The sequence below is a fragment of the Podarcis vaucheri genome, assembly GCF_965113315.1.
Source record: "Podarcis vaucheri genome assembly, chromosome: W".
Taxonomy (NCBI): domain Eukaryota; kingdom Metazoa; phylum Chordata; class Lepidosauria; order Squamata; family Lacertidae; genus Podarcis; species Podarcis vaucheri.
In genome coordinates, this window is record NC_138757.1 from 20,616,249 (window position 1) to 20,638,473 (window position 22,225).

Here is a 22,225-nt window from a genome sequence, read left to right on the forward strand (position 1 = left end):
CTCCAACCTCAGGGGTTTCTCCAAGTCTATGTGTAATAGTTGCTCTTCCGATGCGAACGCCTTTTTCAATCTTTCAAAGGATTGCTGAGCTTCCTCCGTCCACACGAACTTCTTTTTGCTACTGAGACAGTCCGTGATGGGTGCGGTCAAATGGGTGAAGTTCTTGATGAACTTCCTGTAGAAGTTGCTGAAACCTAGGAACCTTTGTACGTCCTTCCGTGTTTTGGGGGGGGTTTCCATTCCAACACTGCTTGCACCTTGCTTGGGTCCATCGCTAAGCCCTTGTCAGACAACTTGTACCCCAGAAACTCCACTTCTCTGGCAGGACTGACAAACAGGCAATAATGATGTTTGTGGACGCAGAAAAAGCGTTTGATAATGTGGTCTGGGACTTCATGTTGAAGAATCTGGAGTATATGGAAGTGGGCAAAGATTTCTTCAATGGTGTGAGCGCAATATACACAGAGCAAAAAGCCAAATTGATCATAAATAACATCGTAACAGAAGAAATAAAAATACAGAAAGGTACAAGACAGGGATGTCCACTCTCCCCGCTGCTATTCATAATGGTATTAGAAGTACTTCTGAACTCAATTAGGCAAAATCAAAAAATTAAAGGAGTAACAATTGGACAAAATGCCTATAAGACCAAAGCATTTGCAGACGACCTAGTAATAATTACGGAAGACCCAATAATTACAATAGAAGAAATCTTAAAGGAAATAGACCAATTCGGTGAAATAGCAGGCTTCAAATTAAACAAGAGAAAAACGAAGATGATGGTTAAGAACGTGGATCAAAGTGTAATTGAAACAATCCAACACCAATCACAGATAGAAGTGGCTAAGAAAGTGAAATACCTTGGGATTTGGCTTACGTCCAAAAATATAGATCTATTTAAAAATAATTACGAGTCGGTGTGGAGAGAAATAAGAAAAGACTTGGAAGTATGGGGAGGACTGAGACTGTCCTTTTGGGGAAGGATTAACACTATCAAGATGAATGTACTACCGAGGGTACTATTTCTATTTCAGACTATCCCTATAATTAAGGGGAGCCGAACGTTTAAAGAATGGCAAAGAGTGCTTTCAAGATTCATCTGGCAGGGCAAAAAACCTAGGATAAAATTTAAATTGTTGACAGACAGTAGGGAAAGGGGAGGCTTCGCCCTGCCAGATCTGAGACTATATTATGAGGCATCATGCCTTTGTTGGATAAAAGACTGGGTTAAATTAGTGAATAAGGAGCTACTCGATTTAGAGGGCTTCGACAACAGGTTCGGCTGGCATGCCTACCTATGATGTGGTAAAAGGAAAGTACATAGGGGGTTTGAAAACCATATTTTTAGAGGTCCACTTATTGAAACATGAGAAAGGTATAAAAATATATTAGAACCTAAAGTCCCGCACTGGCTCTCACCTCTTGAAGTGATGAGTGTTAAGAAAATTAATATGAGAAGTGACTGGGCAACATATAGTCAATTGCTAACGAAAGAAGATGGGAAATGGAAACTAAAGCCATATGAGCAGGTTAAGGAGTATGTGCACGACTGGTTACATCACTTCCAAGTTAATGAGATGTTTAGAAAAGAGATCAAAGACAGAGGGTATGCAGATAAAGATTCAAAATTCCAGACGGAAATCATAAACAATGATGTGAAAATAATATCTAAAATGTATAAGATGCTGCTAGATTGGAACTTGGGAGATGAAGAAGTTAAAACAGTAATGATTCGATGGGCTAAAGACGTGGGCCATACCATACAATTTGAAGATTGGGAGAATCTATGGAAAGAAGGTCTGGAATTTACGGCGTGTATAACGGTGAAAGAGAATGTCATGAAGATGTTTTACAGGTGGTACATAACACCTGTGAAGCTATCGAAAATGTATAAAGTAGGCAGTAAATGTTGGAAATGTGAAGAGAAGGAGGGCTCCTTTTACCACATGTGGTGGGAGTGTGGGAGAGTGAGAGAATTTTGGGAAAAAGTATACATTGAGTTAAAGAAGGTGTTAAAGTATACGTTTGTAAAAAAACCTGAAATCTTCCTGTTCGGGATACTAGGGAATGAAATAAAAAAGAAAGACCATAAATTTGTATATTATGCAGTTACAGCAGCTAGGATAGTTCTTGCCCAGAAGTGGAAAAAACAGGAAATGCCAACAATAGAGGAATGGAGATTAAAGTTACTAGACTACGCGGATTTGGACAGATTGACGGGGAAGATTAGACACCTAAGAGACCAAAAGTTTATCAAGGAATGGGGAAAATTTGTAGATTACCTGGAACATATTAGTAAAGGACAAATAATGTTAAGGGGATTCAGAGAAGCACTGTGAAAGATTAAGAGTTACTGTTTAATGAAAATGGAGGAAGAGAAATGTATAATGACAGTACAAACTAGGTAATGTGTAATTTTGATTTCTATTACGGAAGATTTACGGACCAGCTGAAGGAAGTCCAGAAAGAGACGAGAATGTAAATTCGTAGGTGAAAACTTTTTTATTGTGCATATTGCTCATTTGTTTTGTGTTTTGTTGTTGTTTTTCTTTACTCTTTTGTCTGTTATGTGTGGTTTTTTTTCTTCCTTTTTTTTGGAAAATTAATAAACATCTATCTGCCAAAAAAAAAAAAAGAGAGACAGTCCGTGATGGGTGCGGTCAAATGGGCGAAGTTCTTGATGAACTTCCTGTAGAAGTTGCTGAAACCTAGGAACCTTTGTACGTCCTTCCGTGTTTTGGGGGGTTTCCATTCCAACACTGCTTGCACCTTGCTTGGGTCCATCGCTAAGCCCTTGTCAGACAACTTGTACCCCAGAAACTCCACTTCTCTGGCATGAAACTGACATTTCTCTAGCTTGACCCACAACTGGTGTTTCTGCAATCGTTGTAGCACTTCCCTAATGTCTCGTACATGTTGCTCCTCGCTTTCCGAATAAATCAATACGTCGTCCAGGAAGGCCACACAGTTCTTGTAAAGCAGTGACCCCAACACGTGGTGCATGAAAGCTTGAAAACAGGCGGAGCCTGACTGTAATCCAAAAGGCATAACTAAATATTCAAAGGCCCCTAGTGGGGTGAACATGGTGGTCTTCCATTCATCCCCCTCCCTCATCCTGATCAAGTTGTAAGCCCCCCTGAGGTCTAGTTTGGTAAAAATCTTTCCCTTCCTCACTCTCGTCAAAATGTCGTCAATTCTGGGCATTGGGAAAGTCACGGGTTCCGACACCAAATTTACGGCCCTGAAGTCCACTACAAGCCTGGGTTTATCCGTGTCTTTTTTGTCCACAAAAACACCGGATTACCTCCCACTGCTTTCTTATGAATCCTCTCTTTAGGTTCTTGTCAATAAACTCCCGTAACTCCTTCATCTCCCTGTCCGACATGGCATACAGCTTACCAACCGGCAGCTGCGCCCCTGGGAGCAAGTTGATTTGGCAGTCAAAGGGCCTGTGGGGTGGTAGCCTATCTGCCTCCTTCTCACTGAAGACCTCCCTCAGATCAGCATATTGTGGCGGCACCTCCCCTTTCCGTTCCACTGCCATTCCTGCCACTCGGGCTACACTCATCCTTGGTGTTTCCCCTCCTAGGCAGTGCTCCAGGCAGTAGGCTGACCCAAAGCTGACTGTCCTCTGATGCCACGCCACCACGGGATCATGTTGTGCTAGCCAGCTCATCCCTAATATTATTGGGGCCCCCGCTAGTGAGGCAACGTGAAAGGCGATCGTCTCTGAGTGCCTAGACACCCTCATTCTCATTGGTGGGGTCTGGTGTGTCACTTCCCCTCCTAGAAGCTCCCTCCCATCAATGGTGGTTACTTGCAAGGGGAAATCCAAAGGTAGCAAGTGAAGCTGGTGCTCTAATGCAAAGTCCTTGCTGAAGAAATTGCAGGAGCTGCCTGAATCCAGCATCCCCTGAACCTTGACTGGGTGCCCATTCGGGAGTTCTAGCACCACCTCAATGGCTATAGCTGCCTTTGGGGAATCTGGTTTGGGCACCTTTACTGGTTGCTGGCCTGGCTGCTGTGCCCGTTGATTGGCAGCCAAGCGTTCCCGTTTCCCTGCTCCTGTGTCTGTTGCACCTCCTCCTCACGCCCCACGGCTCCCACCATTCCTTGCCAGGCCTTTCTTTGTGGGCAGACTCTGGCAAAATGTCCTGGCCGCTGGCAGAGGAAACATTTCTTGGTCGTTTTTACATCCTTTCCCTCTCTCTTGCGACTTTTGCTGGAGCTTGAAGCCTCCCGGGCGCGCGCACTCCCTATTTCCATTGGCTCCGCCGGCGGGGAAGGCTCCCTTGGTATCTTAGGAATGCGGTAGTCATGACAACGCTGCTCTCTGCCTTCCTGCCTTTCCTGAGCCTGCGCTTCCTGCCTCACACCAATCGCAAGTGCAGCTTTGGTCAGCTGGTCCATGGACTGTGGGCAGGGTGCGCGCAAAAGCTCATCCTTGACCGTTGGTGACAACCCCTCCTCAAACAACATTTGTATGGGTTCAGAGTCCAGCTGCCACCCGAGACGGTGAACTATCATTGCAAAACGTGACCAGTAGTCTCTAACTGACTGGTCTCCCTGTTTACAGCTCATCAGTTCCCGCTTTGTCACACTTTCCTCAATATCGCTGGCAAACATCGCATCCATCGCCTGATAGAATTTCCGTACGTCCCGCATGGCTGCATTCTGCGTCGCCATCAGGGGCCTGATCCATGCCCTAGCCCCATCCTCCAGGTGACCCACGATATAAGCCACTCGCGCTTCATCGTCTGCAAAATCGCTATGCTGCAGTTTCAAGGCGTATTCTATTTCTGTTCTAAACGCCCCATAATCTTGAGGTCTCCCCCCAAACTTATGCACCAGTCCTGGTACCTTCCTTGCTATGGGGGTTGGCTTGCTCTGGGCATCTTGAGACCGTCGTTCGTCCAGCCTCGCTGTCAAGAGGGCTATGTGCTGTTCCAATTCGCGGTTTCTCTCCGCCAGCGATTGTCCTCCTGACTTCTCCTGTCTCACTCATGATGCCGCCTGCTTGTTGCGTACGAGCAACTTTCGGTGACAGACAGATTGCTGTAGTGGTTGGGAGTTACTCGTGTGTAAACTTTCCCACTTTGAAGCTTGGTTGCATAGTTTAAACCGTTTTGATTGCACAGCCCATCTCAGCGTGGCTGCCTCAGTCGCTAGCAGAATCTGTCTGTGGGCGTTTCTTAAACCTTTGCCAGCATAAAAGCTGTTTGAAACCCAATCGTCTCCGCCTCTCATTGTGCGGAAGTCTTCTACGCAGGGAGGGCGTGGGTAGTGGAGGACCAGTGCTCTCCTCACTGACTTCCAAGGAAGAATCCCGGAGCCCTTCCACCTCCTCTGCCATTTGCTCTCCTGGATCCTTGGTGTTTCGCTGATTTCCTTCCCCCTCTATCAAGCTACGTCTCCCCCTTGTGCTGGTACCTTCCCCTGCAGAACCGGAGAGCCTCTCCTTCTCCCGTTGCTCTGATGTCAGTTCCCTGACAATGAACAACATCTGAAAAGACGGAACCATGCCGGATTCTTGGAAAGACAGCCTTATTGCATTAATTCCAAAACAGGGAACGGACAATCTACTTATTAACAACTATACTTGACACTTGCCTAAGGAGGTGTTCTAGGTTCCCCCCTCTGAGGGATCCTGAGCTGTCCCTGCCTTGGACTCTGTCCCTGTGGTGGACCCTGTTGCTCTGGACCGTGGTCCCCAGCAACAAGTTCCTCTTCCTCCTCAACATCTGAGTCATATAACTGCTGCGAAATCATGTCTGGATTAGCGTGCAAACGTTTCCAACCAGCTTGCTCACAGAATTCAGCGCTATTGCTGATAACCAACCTAGACTGGTTTCCACTTGGGTACGCAAACCTCCAGGCCTTTGAGCCAGGCTCATACCCTACAAAGATCATTCTTTTAGATCTTGGCTCACCTTTCTTGCGTAGAGCCTTTGGAATAAGAACCCAAGCCTCACAACCAAACACACGGAGGTGTCAGGAAAAAGCAGCAATGCAAAAGCCAGCTGCAGGTGGCTGGAAAGCAAAACAGGATGTTGATGTCTGCAACTGTACTAGTGGAGAAAGGGGGCAGTCCATTCTCCGTACTGAGCACCGGATGTTAGCTCAGAGTGTCATCTGACCTGTACTGCTGAATGACAGGAATAAAACATGTAAAAAGGACTCCTGTCTGTCTTTCTCCCCCCCCCCCGGGGGGAGTGCAGGGAGGGAGAGAAGGAGGAGGGTGTGTTCTCCTCATGTTTGAGGAGGATCGCCGATTTACGACCTTGCCTGCCGGGAGACGCAGACGGAAGGTCAACAAGGATTCCAGCCGAATGCCTGGAGTGAGGCCAGTTCACCTCTGACCCCAGCTGGAATCCTGACAGGAGGTAGTGTACCTTGGGCTTCTTTCCATGCAGTAAGAAATACGGCGTATTTCCTACACTAGAGTTGTACACTCTATTCTGCGTATGAACAACGTAGCGCCAGGCCTCAGACCAATATTTCTGGGGTAGCCCTGCGTCCCACAGGATCGCAGACACAGCTTCCTCCACCGTCCTGTTCCTTCTCTCTGCGACCCCATTCTGTTGCGGAGAGTAAGGAGCGGTCAAACGGTGGCTAATCCCCTTCTCCCTAAAGAAATCCTGTAAAGCAGAACCAGTGAATTCAGAACCTCTGTCACTTTGAAAACCACGAACTTTGGTGGAAAAGGTTACCTCAACTGCGGTGATCCAATCCCTGATCATTTTAGCCGCCTCCCCTTTCGTTTTCAGAGAGAAGGTCCAAGCAGACCTCGAAAAATCATCAATCAAAAGCAGAGAATACTTTGATCCTCCCAGTGACTCAACTGACATGGGTCCACACAAATCTGAATGAATTAATTCAAAGGGTTGTGTGGTCTGCCTCTCTGACTTTGGATATGAGCATGTCACAATTTTTGCCTGTTTACATGCATTGCAATCTAAAAATTTGTCACAAACATTAAGTTTGCACCCTTGTGTCAGCTCTGGTGCTTTCTGAAGATATCTCCAATTCAAATGGGCAAAGCGTCGGTGCCAAATATGTGAACAACCATGGTGAGGCGCCACATTCACACATTGGCCCTTCGCATCTTCGGTGTCATCCTCTCCTGTGGAAAAAGGCACATTTACAGCAAACAAATTATCTTTAGACTGCACTGTGTACATGTGATTCCCATCTTTGGAAAATTCACATTTGTCACCTGCAAAAGAGACATGAAAACCATCAACTAGTAGGTCATGCACACTTAACAAACAGTTACCGCAAAAGCTTTGACTTCATGCTTAAGGAAGGGACAGAAGAAAAAGCCTGTCTCTGTTAGTCTTTTTCTGCTTCCATCCGCGATCGTCACAAATTTCTGAGTTTTTACTGTCCTGCAATTTCTCAAAAGACCGCTAGATGGCTCCAGCGAGTTGGCGGCTCCACTGTCAATTATTACAGTAAGAAAGTCTTGTTGTTGACATTCCTGGGTCGTCAGGGCAACAATTTTCTCACTACCCCACTCCTTGGGGCTTCTGAAGATGTCCTCTCTGGTTGTCACGGCAACAGACTCCCCCCGGCAGGAAGACTTGCCCACGACCTTCACAGCTTCCGTAGATGCAACTCTCTCAGTTGCCATGGTGACCGGACTTGTCTCGGCGTTCCCACACAACTCCACAGCTCTTATCTCTACTTGCTGCAGGGGGCCGGCCTTGAAGCCTTTAGCTCTTTTCAGCTTCCCAGGCTCCGACTCACGACGTAAACAACTCTTAGCAGCTTTTGGAGAAAGAGGTGTCTCTGAGCTTTCACTGCTCACTGCCCCCCCACTGCTCACGCGGCCTCCAGGACGTTTTCCTGCACCCCCTCTGGTGGGTAAAGGGCTCCCAACACTTGGCCTCTCTCCTGGCTCCTCACACAGACACGTTGCAGCATCCAAACAGCTCCCAGGCTCAGCAAAAGCACCAGCAGCATTGCCAGCAACAGCAACAGTCCCTTCGCCCCCCTGTGGGCGCTCCCAGCTCCTCCCAGCTGTGTATCGGCTCTCAAGAATGTGGCCAGCGCCATCTTGCCTCTCCCTTTCGGATGCAGCCACTTCTCGGCCCTTGCTTCCCACCCCAGCTCCACAAGCTTCTCGGAGTGCTAGCCAAGCGGCCTCTGGCCTTTTTGCACCCAGGACAACTGGCACCAGCTGAGCATCCACATTTTCTGCCAAAAAAGCAAGCACACACTTCTCAACTTCACTTTGCTCTGCAGCCCTCTTAGCCTCTGCTTTAACAGCTGCATTCTGTGGAGGCTGCACTACGTCCCAAAGCTGCTCCCCCACCAGCAAAAGCTCCACTTGAAAGCTCCACTGCAGCCAATTTTGGCTAGTCAGTTTCTGACATGGCAGTTTAAACTCAAAGCCATGTGCACGGGGCTGAGCCATTGCTTCCCTTCCCTTCTGTTGGCCTCTTGCAAAAGTACTCACTCTGCAGCCAAACCGGGCACTCCGGACGACGTGGCTCCCAGCTCCCACTCCGTCAGCCTCCTCCGATCTGCCCTCTGCTCTCTTTGAAGCCTTGGCAGTCGATCAAGCTGACGTTCAGTCCTTTTAAAGTCTTCCAAGCCCTTTCTCACACGCTTCACGTTCACCCATAACCATGTTTGGTAGATTTATTGCTTTATTGTTCGGCGCCCAGCCACGCTTCCCCTGGGAGCCTCTGTAGATCGTAAAGCAATTAGCAGAAGTACACAGCGGGGTGTGTCGAGAGAGCAGTAAACAAGTCCCACACGTTTCTTCTGTCCTACTATCCCTTTATTTGCTCAAATATAGTGTGTTTACAATTCATAAAGACCATCAGATTCAAGCTGCACTTTCTCTGCGTCCTTTTCTCTCAGTGCAGCGGCTGAGCTGCTTTCGGTTCCCACTCAGCTCACAGCATTCCAAGCTGCTTTCGTCAAGTCCTGGCTTACTTCCCTTGTAAGCGCCTCCTCTAAGGCTTGAGGCACAGAAGGTTAACCCTTCACTACACCCAACAAGCCAGAATCAGAGAATCAGAATCAGAGTCAGAACCAGATCTTCGGTAAAGACGTGGTCTGGTCTTAGCGCAACTGCTCCTCCCACCCGCGATAACAGAGATTGTGTGTTCCAATACATCCCCCCGTAGGGAACCTGCCCCAGCCATTCTGTTGGCTGAGGCCCCCTCCCAGGCAGCCCTGACCCTTTCCCCTTAAAAAGCAAAATACAAACTATACAATAACCTAAAAAAAAGTAAAAGAAAAACAAAGCAAGAAACAATTATGCTAAACTTAAAATAATCCCCGCCCCAAGCCCTCATTCAGAACCAGAGCCTGAAAAAGAGCCACAGCCCGAACCAGAGCAACAGCCACAGCCACAGCCTAGAGCCACAGCCTGAGTCTGCAACAGTACTTGATACAGTGCTGGAGCCTGAAACAGAGACACAGCCTCAAACAGAGCCTGAGCCTGAAACAGAGGCAGAGCCACAGCCACAGCCTGAGTCTGAAACAGTCCTTGATAGAGTGCCAGAGCCAGAGCGAGACCCTGAATCAGAGTCAGAGTGAGACCATGAATCACAGCCAGAGCCAGAGCTGAAAGAAAGCCAGAGCCAGAGCCAGAAATAGGGCTTAATACAGGGCCGGAGCGCAAAACATAGCTGCAGCCACAGCCTAGAGCCACAGCCTGAGTCTATAACAGTACTTGATACAGTGTCGGAGCTGGAGCTGGAGCTGGAGCCAGAGCCAGAGACACAGCCAGAGCCAGAACAAAACCCTAATTCAGAACCAGAGCCTGAAAGAGAGCCAGACCCTGAAACATAGCTGGGTCAGAGGCAGAGGAAGAGCCATCATGAGACCCTGAATCAGAGTCAGAACCAGATCTTCATTCAAAACCAGACCCTGAAAGAGAGCCAGAGCCACAGACAGAGCCACAGACAGAGCCACAGACGGAGCCTAGAGCCACAGCCGAGATCCACAGCCACAGCTGGATCCTGAGTGCTGGATCCTGAAACAGAGACACTGTCTGAAACTGAGCCTGACACTTAAACGTAGCCAGGGGCAGAGGGAGAGGCAGAGCATGATACAGTGCTTGATACAGCATAGGAGCCTTAAGCAGAAACACAGCCAGATCCAGAGACACAGCCAGAGCCAGAACAAAACCCTAATTCAGAACCAGAGCCTGAAAGAGAGCCAGAGCCAGAAACAGTGCTTGATAGAGTGCCAGAGCCTGAAACAGAGGCAGAGGCAGATACAGGGCTTGAAACAGCGTCGGAGCCTGAAACAGAGAAACAGCGTGAAACAGAGACAAAGGCTGAGACACAAGCCGAGCCTGAAATAGAGCTAGAATAAGTGCTAGAGCCAAAGACTGAGACAAAGCCTAATAAAGAGCAGAAGCCTGAGCCTGAAACAGTGCTTGATACAGTGCCAGAGCCTGAAACAGAACCAGAGCCACAGCTACAGCCATAGTGCCACAGCCTGAGTCTGCAACAATGTTTGATACAGCGCCAGAGCCTGAAACAGAGACACAGCCTGAAACAGAACCTGAGCCTGGTTATTAGCATGGCAATTAAAGAAGAGAGAGGCAGAAAGGCTTATAAATAGAGTTAAGTGCAAAGGCAAAATAATAAACAACCCTAAAGAAATAGAGAAACAATTTCTCAAATTCTTTAGAGAAATCTATAAGGAAGGAAATGAAACAACAGAAGAAGTTAAAGAACATTTAGAACAGAACTGTCTTCCGAAACTTACTAAAGAACAAAACGAACTGTTGAATGCCCCTATTACATCGTACGAAATGCAAAGAGCAATTAAGGAAGCAAAGATAGGAAAGCCACCAGGGCCAGACGGCCTACCAGCAATATATTATAAAAAAATGGAGGACTTACTGTCTGACCCATTAAGAAGTATCATGAACAACATCTTAAAAGACGGAACCATGCCGGATTCTTGGAAAGACAGCCTTATTGCATTAATTCCAAAACAGGGAACGGACAATCTACGTATTAACAACTATAGGCCTATCGCACTTCTAAATAACGATTATAAATTATGTGCAAATATTTTAGCCGAAAGATCAAAAAAGGCTTCCAGATGATGATACACAATGACCAAGCTGGCTTTTTGCCCGGGAGGCACATTTATAGCAACACTAGAAACATTATAAACTTATTAGCGTATTTAGACTTAAGAATAGAAAAGAAGGTAGTCTTAATGGCTATAGATGCAGAAAAAGCTTTCGACAGGGTATCCTGGAAATTTATGAAAGGTTACACCATATGGATTTTGGTATACAGTATATAAAAGGGATTGAAGCAATATAATCAAAACAAAAGGCTAAAATCATAATCAATGGAAATTTATCACAGGAGTGTGAAATCAGTAAAGGGGTCAGACAAGGTCGCCCACTATCCCCCTTAATTTTCATATTAACATTGGAAGTTTTATGTAAACAAATTAGGGAAGAAAAAGAAATAAAAGGGATTATGCTGGGAAATAGAAGTTACAAAATCAGGGCATTTGCTGACGATTTAATTATAACTGCGGAGCAACCAAAACAGAGTTTAAGAAAGGCGTTGGAAATAATATATGGCTACGGTAAATTTGCGGGGTCCAAATTGAATTTAAACAAGACAAAACTATTAGTTAAAAATATGTTGCCAGATGAAAAAGCGGAATTAGAACAAATAATACACATTAAAATCTACCCCAAAATCAAGTATTTAGGATTATGGATAACACCAAAGAATATTAACTTATATGAAGATTGTTAGGATATTTCCGTTCCACCTTAAAAGGCAGCAGGATGTTTGTGTCACAGCCTGCGTATTTCCTGTTTTCACAGGATGTTTCTGTTGTGTCTTTTGCTTTCGTTTTCTCACTCTCTGTTTCTGGAGACACTGACGCAGGCAGTCATGTCTTTCTTTGTTCTGATCAACGCTGAATAAAACTTGTAAATAATGCTCTCCTGAGTGCGACTTTTGCTGTGCATTATCTGCTGATAGAGTGTGCATGAGCTCTAGAATGTGGCAAGATATTTTCTAGAAACTCATGTCGCTAATTGCTGATACTGCGTGCTTACGGGAGATCGATGGATCGTCCGGCAGACGGCTTGGGGCCATGATGGACTTTGTCTCCCTGGCAGTATCCCAATTGTTGGAAAGATATCAAAAGACAGTTGGAGACATGGACAAGGTTAAATTTATCATTCCTGGGCCGTATTTCGGTAATTAAAATGATAGTTTTACCGAAGCTACTCTTTCTATTCCAAACGATTCCAATTACAAGAAAGACCAGCAGTATAAAAAACATACGGAAAAACATACGGAATGTTTAAAAACCATATTGTCAGAAAAGCAATATTTATGGTCTGGAAAAAATACAAAGACTTATTGGAAAGCAAAACTCCGAGGTGGGTATCACCAATAGAGGCCAAGGCTCGGAAAAAACCTAATATGGAGGCCGGCTGGCCGAAATATTGGGAAATAATAGAAAACATTGGAGGTAATTGGAGGTTGCAGAGCTTTGAAAAATTAAAGGACAAGGTGCAAAATTGGCTACACTATGCCCAAATTAATGAGGTTTTTAAGCTAGATAAAAAAATAGGATTCCAGGTGGAAAAATCGAAACTTGAGACAGAGTTGTTAGAACCAAAGACCAAGGCATTATCGAGAATGTATAACTTGCTGCTTAAATGGAATACTCAAGACGAGACAGTTAAATCAGCCATGATAAAATGGGCTCAAGACATTGGTTACAACATTATGTCTGAGGACTGGGAAAGGTTATGGACCACCGGTATGAAATTTACGGCATGTAATGCCTTGAAAGAAAATATTATGAAAATGGTATACAGGTGGTACATGACCCCAGTCAAGCTCGCTAAGATATACCATTTGTCTGACAATAAATGTTGGAAATGCAAGGAGGCTGAAGGGACATTCTTTCACCTCTGGTGGACTTGTCCAAGATTGAAGGCCTTTTGGGAAATGATCTATAACGAGTTAAAAAAGGTGTTTAAGTACACCTTCCCTAAGAAACCGGAGGCCTTCTATCAGGGGATGGTTAGCTGCTTGTGCTTAAAATAGTGCCCCTTCAGAGTTTGTGCGACCCCACAAACCTCTGTGTGTGACAGAGCTCCTCAGACATGTCTGCTCTAGTCACTAGTAGAGTCTGACAGTGGCTGTCTGCGGAAGCGCTTCCAGCAAAGAAGTTCCTTAACGGAAACGCGTCTCCTGGACTCACGACGTGGCAGCTTCCGGCGAAGCATGGGTCTCCCGGCAGTTGCTTCTGACACCTCCCCGCTATTTTCGCTCGAAGTGTCTCTCACCCCTTTCTCTCCCCTGCTGCTTCCTGCCTGGGCTGCTGCGTCTCTCTCAGGATTACTGAGATCCTCCTCCAGAGACCCCGCACTCCCCCTGCTGGTCCCTGCTTTGGCTGTTGACTCTCTCCCAGTCTCTGGGAGCCTTACCACTTCCCTTTCCTCCGATGTCAGTTCCCTGACATCCACCTCCCCTCCAGGGCCCCCCTCACCCCCGCCCCTACTCTCTCCTCTGGGCGGTGAGGAGCTGAAACCCCTAAAAGAATCCTCTTCATCTTCAGACGTCTCGAACAATTCCCTCCATCGGTCTTCGTTCCGACTCGCTGAATCCTCCTCCACCTCGGAATCAGCGAACCCCTCCAACTCTTCTTCGTCGTCGGTGGTGGCGAAGTATTCCCTCCGGAACCTCGCCACTGGCTGGGGTTTTCTAGGGAATCTCTGATGAAAAGTTTCAATCAAAACCTCGTCATCTACATCCTCTGCCCTGACCCAGGTGTTTTCCGACTCCGGCTCCCCTTCCCACATTACCAAATACTCTACTTGCTCTCCCCTCCACCTGGAATCGAGAATCTCCGCTACATGGTAGCTGTGTTCTTTTTCCTCCATAGCTGGTCCCCTATTGACCCTCCCCTCTCTGTCCCCTATATACGGTGACAGCAATGATCTGTGGAACACTGGGTGCAACTTCATGTGGTTCGGTAACCGGAGTCTGAAAGCCACTGGGTTGACCTGTTGCGTGACTTCAAATGGGCCCAGTCTTTTGGGTCTTAACTTCTTACAACCTCCTTTAAATGGTAACCCTTGGGTGGACAGCCACACCTGGTCCCCCACCCTAATGCTTTCCCCTTCCCTTCTGGTTTTGTCTGCCTGCCTCTTATATTCCTCCTTCGCCCTGTTTAAATTAAGTTGGAGCTGGCGATGGATCGCTTCCATTTCTTCAACGAACTGTTCTGCGGCAGGAACGCTCCAGTTCTCCCCCTCCCCCCCTGGGAAGGCTCGGGGATGACACCCGTGATTGGCCAAAAAAGGGCTCATCCCCGTGGACACGTTCTCTGCATTGTTATAGGCAAATTCCGCCAACGCCAGCTTCTCCACCCAATCATTCTCTCTGTCATTCACATAACACCTCAAATATTGCTGGAGGACACCATTAGCTCTTTCCGCCTGCCCATTGGTTTCTGGATGACGGGCAGTGGAAAAATTCACCTCTACATGCAATAAGCTCATGAGCTTCCTCCAGAACCTGGAAGTAAATTGTTTCCCTCGGTCCGAAACCACCCTCAAGGGGGCACCATGCAACCGAAACACATTTTCCACAAACAATTTAGCGGTTTCTTCTGCTGTGACCGCATGTGAGCAGGCTATAAAGTGGGCCATCTTGGTTAACAGGTCTACCACAACCATAATGGCTGTCTTCCCTTTGGACCTGGGCAGATCAGTCATGAAATCTATTGCCACTGCCTCCCATGGTCTTTCCGGCGTGGGTAGTGGTTCTAATAAACCTGCCGGTGCCCGCCTCTCCCCCTTGGCTCGTTGACATCGGTCACACCCTCTCACATATTCACGCACATCTTCCCTGACCTTGGGCCACCAGAATTCCCTGGTAACCAGCCACATGGTTTTGTGTTGCCCAAAATGCCCTGCGGTGGGGCTATCGTGCAGTTGCTTGAGTACCTTTTCCCTCAATTCCCCTTCAGGTATGTATAACGCTCCCTTGTAGTACAACGCCCCGTTTCTCTCCTCAAAACCCCCGGGTTTGTCTCCCTCCCTCCTGAGACCCCTGAGTTTGTCCTGGGCGTATTCATCCTGCACCGTTCCCTCTACCAGTTCCCTTTGCCCCACCAAAGCCGCCCCACACACCCAGCGGTCCTCGGGAATGACATGGGTCTCTTCGGGTGCACCCTCTCCCTCCAAATATTCAGGTTTGCGTGAGAGAGCGTCCGCCCTAACGTTCTCCGGGCCTGGTACGTAACAAATCTCAAAGTTAAATTTGGAGAACTCCTGGGCCCATCTCAACTGCCTTTGGTTGAGCACTCGCGCAGTTCTCCAATACTCTAGATTCTTATGGTCCGTGCACACTTGCACCTTCTGTTGTGCACCAATTAGTAGGTGCCTCCATCTCCGGAAGGCCTCATAAATCGCAAGAAGTTCCCGGTCGTACACCGTGTAGTTTCTCTCAGATTTGTTCAGCTTTCGCGAAAAGAAGGCACACGGTCGCCACTCTGACCCCTCCTTCCCCGGCTGCAGAAGAAGCACCGCCCCTATGGCTCTGTCAGAAGCGTCTGTTTCGACCCTCAGCTTTTTTTGTAAATCCACATGTAGAAGTTGTTCATCAGAGGCGAAGGCCCTTTTCAGTTCCTCAAACGCTCGCTCCGCCTCCCCCGTCCAAACAAACTTCTTTTTGCTGCTGAGACAGTCCGTGATGGGCGCCGTCAGGTGGGCGAAGTTTCGGATGAACTTACGATAAAAGTTTCCAAACCCTAGGAACCTCTGCACATCCTTCTTGGTCTTGGGTGTTTTCCATTCCAGCACCGCTTGAACCTTGCCGGGGTCCATGGCCAACCCCTTGTCTGACAAGCGGTACCCCAGGAATTCCACCTCCTTGGTATGAAACTGACACTTCTCCAGTTTCACCCACAGCCTGTTGGCTTGCAGCCTGCTCAACACTTCTCTGACGTCTCTCACATGTTGCTCCTCATTCTCCGAATACACCAACACGTCATCTAAGAAGGCCACGCAATTCTTGTAGAGCAAAGGCCCCAGTACATGGTTCATAAAGGCTTGAAAACACGCGGAGCCTGTTTGTAATCCAAAAGGCATAACGAGGTATTCAAATGCCCCCAAAGGGGTGAACATGGTGGTCTTCCATTCATCCCCTTTCCTTATACGTATCAGGTTGTACGCCCCCCTTAGGTCCAGCTTTGTAAAAATCTTTCCTTTTCGCACCCTGGTCAAAATATCATCAATCCTGGGCATAGGAAAAGCCGCCGGCTCTGTCACTGCATTTAGGGCCCGAAAGTCACATACCAGCCTCGGCTTGTCCGTGTTTTTTTTATCCACAAAAAACACTGGGCTACCCCCCGCTGCCTTGGACTCTCTGATGAAGCCTCTCTTCAGGTTCTTGTCAATGAACGCTCGCAACTCCTGCATCTCCCTGTCTGACATGGCATACAACCTGCCTACAGGAAGCTGTGCTCCAGGGAGTAAATTGATCTGGCAATCAAAGGGCCTATGCGGGGGTAGTTGGTCCGCTTCCTTCTCGCTGAACACGTCGCTGAAATCAGCATACTGTGGTGGCACCTTCCCCTTCTCCATTACTTCCGTCCCTGCTAGGGTGGCTTGGGCCCCTGCTGACCCCTTTTCCGCCCTGCAGTGTTCTAAGCAGTGTGCGGAACCGAAGGAAACCACTCTTTGATGCCAGCCCACCAGCGGATCATGTAGGGCTAGCCAGCTCATTCCCAAAATAATGGGAGCGCCTCCCAAGGTGGCCACATTAAACGCTATCAGTTCTGTGTGCCTTGCCACCCTCATTATCATTGGGACGGTCTGCAAGCTGACGCCTCCTCCCAACAGTTCCCTGCCATCGATCGTGGTCACCTGCAGGGGGTTGCTTAAAGGGATAGTCTGTATCTGGTGCTCAGCAGCAAACTCCTTGCTCATGAAATTGCAGGAGCTGCCTGAGTCCAACAGCGCCTTTAATTTTAGGGGGTGTCCATTTTGCAGCTCTAGCGACACTTCAATCACTAGAGCAGGTCTAGGGGCTTCTGGCACTGGCACTTGGGGAAGGGGCACTTTCACTGCTCTTTGGCCTGGCTGCAGTGCCCTGCTGGCAACCAGGCGTTGGCTTTTACCTGCTCCGTTTCTCCCTGCTCTTCCCCCTCAACAGCTCCCACCATCCCTTGCCATTCCTTCCTCTGGGGGCAGACTCTGGCAAAGTGGCCTGGCTGTTGGCAGAGATAGCATTTCCGGGCTCCCTTTCCCTCCTTCTTCGCCCCCTCACTGGGCTTTGAAACTGCGCGCGCGCGGGCTGTTCCGATTTCCATCGGCTCTGCAGGCGGGAAAGCTGGCTCAGGAATGTCTGGAATTCGTAACTCCTTCCAACGTTCCCCTCTCCCTTCCCACCTCTCCAAGGCTCTTGCCTCCTGGCGCGCTCCAATGGTCAGCGCAGATTTGGTCAGCTGATCCATAGACACCGCCCTGGGGCTCCTGGCCAGCTCGTCTTTCACAGCTGAAGAAAGACCTTCTTCAAATAGCATCTGAATGGGTGCTGCCGATAAATCCCACCCCAATCTGTGAATCAGCATGGTAAATTCAGTCCAGTACTCACGGACAGATCTGCTTCCCTGCTTGCAAGCCATTAGCTGTCTGCGCACCACCCCTTCCTCAATATCGCTGGAAAACATGATATCCATTGCACGAAAGAATTTCATAGTGTCCTTTAGGATATCGTTGTGCGTTGCCATCAGGGGTCGAACCCAATCTCGCGCCCCCTTCTCAAGATGCCCAATTACGAACGCAACTCGCGATTCCTCATCAGGGAACTCATCAAACTGCACATTCAGAGCATATTGCATCTCAGTCCTAAAGGCATGGTAATCCTTGGGGTCCCCCCCAAACTTCTGCACCAATCCTGGTACCTTTCTGGGGAACTGAGTGGTTCTCCCCTTTTTGTCAGCATCCTGAGCCCTTCTCTCCTCGAGCCTCGCCGTCTGCAGCGCAAGTTGGACCTCCAGAGCTTGATACCTTTCTTCCAAGCTTGGACCAGCTCCAACCCCTGCGTCTCCGGTTCCGACTGGGTTGCTCATGATGCTTTCTCCTGCACAGGCAGCGTACAGAGACTGTCAGACTGCTATCAGGGGATGGTTAGCTGCTTGTGCTTAAAATAGTGCCCCTTCAGAGTTTGTGCGACCCCACAAACCTCTGTGTGTGACAGAGCTCCTCAGACATGTCTGCTCTAGTCACTAGTAGAGTCTGACAGTGGCTGTCTGCGGAAGCGCTTCCAGCAAAGAAGTTCCTTAACGGAAACGCGTCTCCTGGACTCACGACGTGGCAGCTTCCGGCGAAGCATGGGTCTCCCGGCAGTTGCTTCTGACACCTCCCCGCTATTTTCGCTCGAAGTGTCTCTCACCCCTTTCTCTCCCCTGCTGCTTCCTGCCTGGGCTGCTGCGTCTCTCTCAGGATTACTGAGATCCTCCTCCAGAGACCCCGCACTCCCCCTGCTGGTCTCTGCTTTGGCTGTTGACTCTCTCCCAGTCTCTGGGAGCCTTACCACTTCCCTTTCCTCCGATGTCAGTTCCCTGACACCTTCCTTCTGGGCATTGTCGGCCAGAAGGTGTTAAAGAAGGATAGAACTTTTTTTATGTATGCTACAACTGCAGCAAGAATTCTTATCGCCAAGCATTGGAAGACCCAAGATTTGCCCACACTGGAGGAGTGGCAGACGCAATTGATGAACTACATGGAACTGGCCGAGATGACTGCAAGAATCCGAGACCTGGGAGAAGAGGCAATGGAGGAGGACTGGAAAAAATTTAAAGACTATTTGCAAAAGTATTATAAGTTGTATGAAACATAAGACGTCGTATGATTTGGAACGTTAGCCCCAGCAATGAAATTTAATTATCTATGAAATTGCTAACATTTGTGAAAGAATCAAAGTTTAAATGGGTAAAAATGATATCATGTTATATTTTTAGAGTAAATGGAGAATAAGAGATTTAAACTTAAATTGCAACTGAAAATATAAAGAAACACACGAAATAAGGGTATAATTTGCTGATGACTTTATTATCAAGAATGCATTATGCGGGAGATGTGGGGAAGTCCAATGGAAATTTGAAATAAGCTGTTGAAATGGATGTGATTTTCTGCTCTTTTTTCTTTTTTTCTTCTATTCTGCTTTTCCTTTTGTTCTTTCTGTAATTTGGAAAAAATGCAATAAAAATTATTATAAAAAAAATAAAATAGAATGTGGCAAGATATTTTCTAGAAACTCATGTCGCTAATTGCTGATACTGCGTGCCTACGGGAGATCGATGGATCGTCCGGCAGACGGCTTGGGGCCATGATGGACTTTGTCTCCCTGGCAGTATCCCAACAACAGGTTATGGGCCCAGATTCACGGCACTTACAGGAGAGTAAGACTGCGACAGACTGCTGAAAGGTATGTGGAGGAAAAGCGAAAGTGAGGCTTTTCGTTTGCCGCGGCAAGAGCTTTTGATGTCCAGCAGGCCTAATTGGCCTGGGAGCCGAGCCAAGCTGGCTTCGTGATTAATGGGCTGCCAATATAAGAAGCCTCTGAAGTGAATAAGATTCACGGCTCAAGTAAAAAGCTGGAATGGAGTTTTTCCAAGCTTCTGAGGCTGCTGAGTGCTGAAAGTTAAATCGGCACAATTATAAAACCTGGGCAAAATGGTGTGAGAGTTTGCTGCGTCAGTTTGGAGTGTGGCATACTGTGTCTGAAGCCCCTCCAGTTCCTCTGACAGATAGATGGAGAGCCCAGAAATCGAGGGCCATTGACGTAATAGTCTTGTCCGTCTCTCTGGAGGAAATTAAAACGTTAGCTGGCAACGTGACTGCACGTAAGATGTGGAATGCTTTGAAGATAGCCCAACTGCCAGTCATCCCAGCCCAGAGTTTGACTGCAGCGGAGGTCCTGGCTGTTTCCCAGAATGTGAGTGAATGCAGGGATGCTGAGGGCACCGGTTGCAAGCTGCAGGGGGAGCTGACTGTGATGTCATCCCAGGCAGCATTCCAGCCTCCAGGGGGAGCCAAGGAGTCGGCAGCTGAGAACTCTGTTTCTCATGGGAGCCAAGGTCATCCTCACAGATACCGGAAGGCCAGAAGTAAACAGAGGCAGATGCCTGCAGATGGCCAGAAGCAGAGGGAGGGTGAAGAGCCCACGCCAGTGGAAAACAAGGCTTTGTTTGCTGGCACAGCTTCACCAAAGGCTAAAGGCATGTCTGATGGCCAGGAGCAGGGGGGCAAGCTGCAAAAGCCCACGCCGGTGGAAAACAAGGTTTTGCTTGCCAGAAAGACTGCTCCAAAGGCCCAGGGCAGGTTTGTTATTGATTCGGGGTGTACCCGCCATGTCTCAAAAGACCGCCATCTCTTTATCTCCTTCAAAACTCAAGAAGGTGAGATCCACCTGGCTGATGGAAAGACGTTGCGAATTGCAGGAGAAGGGACTGTGAGACTGGCAAGTCTGCACACTACCATCAAAGATGTACTATATGTTCCAGGTGCTGCAGACAATTTGCTCAGTGTCCCACAGCTTACTGGGCGTGGTTTTGAGATTTCCTTCAAGAGGAGCGTATGTGTCATCAGAAAAGGCAAAGAGGACATTTTTCATGCAAAGTTTATCGATGGTTTGTTCTGTATAACTTATGATGACAATGCTGCTGTTGCTGTGTCCAATGCTGATTCTTGTTGTGTTGCACAAACTAACAAAGTTCTTCATGCAGGATGCATTCACGATGCACACAGAAGGTTTTGTCACCTCTCTTGAAAGGCACTGGCCAAGATGCCAGAGATGGTTGAGGGTTTGAACATCAAACCCTGTAAGTTTCACATGAAATGTGTATCTTGTGCAGAGAACAAGGTGAAGGTTGCTCCAAAAGGCAAGGAGTCTAGCAGGCAGGCTTCCAAACCCTACCAGCTAGTGCACGCAGACCTGGTTGGTCCACTTGCGCCCTCTTTGGGTGGAGCAAGGTACTTCATGGTTCTAATTGATTCTTTTTCCAGGTACATTCATGTGTTTATGCTCGAGCAGAAATCGCAAGCGTTTCCTAAGTTCAAGGCATTCTGTGCTTGGTTGGAGAATGTTCACGGTAAACGTACTGGCTATTTTAAAAAAGTTTAAAAGGCTTCAGAGGAGGCTGGAGGCGTCTGAAAAGTGAGTAAAACAAATCCCAAGGGGAAAGAGAAGAAAGGGCACACAGAGGGAGTAGCAGCAGACCCCAAGAATGGCAGTGGAAAATTTCCAGGTTCCCTTTACAAAGTTGAACTCTGCTAATTACGTGCAGTGGTCTAAGAGGGCTCAAGTCTGGTTGGAAGCCAAAGAAGTGTGGGCTGACTATGTCCAGAGGCGAAAGCCGTTTGTGGCTGTTGCAGCAGATGCCACAGCAGAGCAACAGGCTGCTGCACATGCTCAAAACAGGGAACATGATAAAATGGACACTAAAGCTAGATGCATGTTGATGGTATCGATAGACGATTCCCAATTACCTCATGTGGAAAATTTAAGGTCTGCATTTGAAATTTGGGAAGCTCTTAGGCGAATTCACCATAGAGCCACGCCCGGAGAGAAGGTGAACATTATACGTGCTTTGTATGAGTTGAAATTGAAGCCAGGGGATAGTGTGGTTGAACACACGTCACAGATGACTGCGTATTTCAACCGACTGTCATCTTTAGGTGTGAATTTTCCTGAAAATATTAAAGTTTATACTCTGCTTAGCAGCCTGCATGCAGGGTTTGAAAAGTTAGTACTAACTTTACAAGTTTTGCCAGAGGACCAGCTGAATATGAATTATGTGACCGGTAGATTGTGTGAACAAGAATATCAACATCATTGAAAACGTATTGATAATTCAAATACCCCAAGGGTTGGATGTTCAGATAATTCCCAGCGTGGGGAAACTAGCAGGCAGAGCTGTAAGGAAGCCTCACAAGTGTCTGCTATGGCCAGCAAGTCATGTTTTTGATCTGGCAGCAGGTTTCATTTGATAGCAAAGTGTCCAGAAAAGCAACAGGAATTTCAACAGTCCAAGGCCAGTTTCCGGAGTTACAGGGGAAGACGACGTGAGAACTACAAGAATCAACGATCCAGAGGGGGAGCAGGTGCTGATAAGGGACTATCTGCAATGGCAGCACAACAGAGTCCTAAAAGGAGCCAACAAACTTTGAAGTGGATAATTG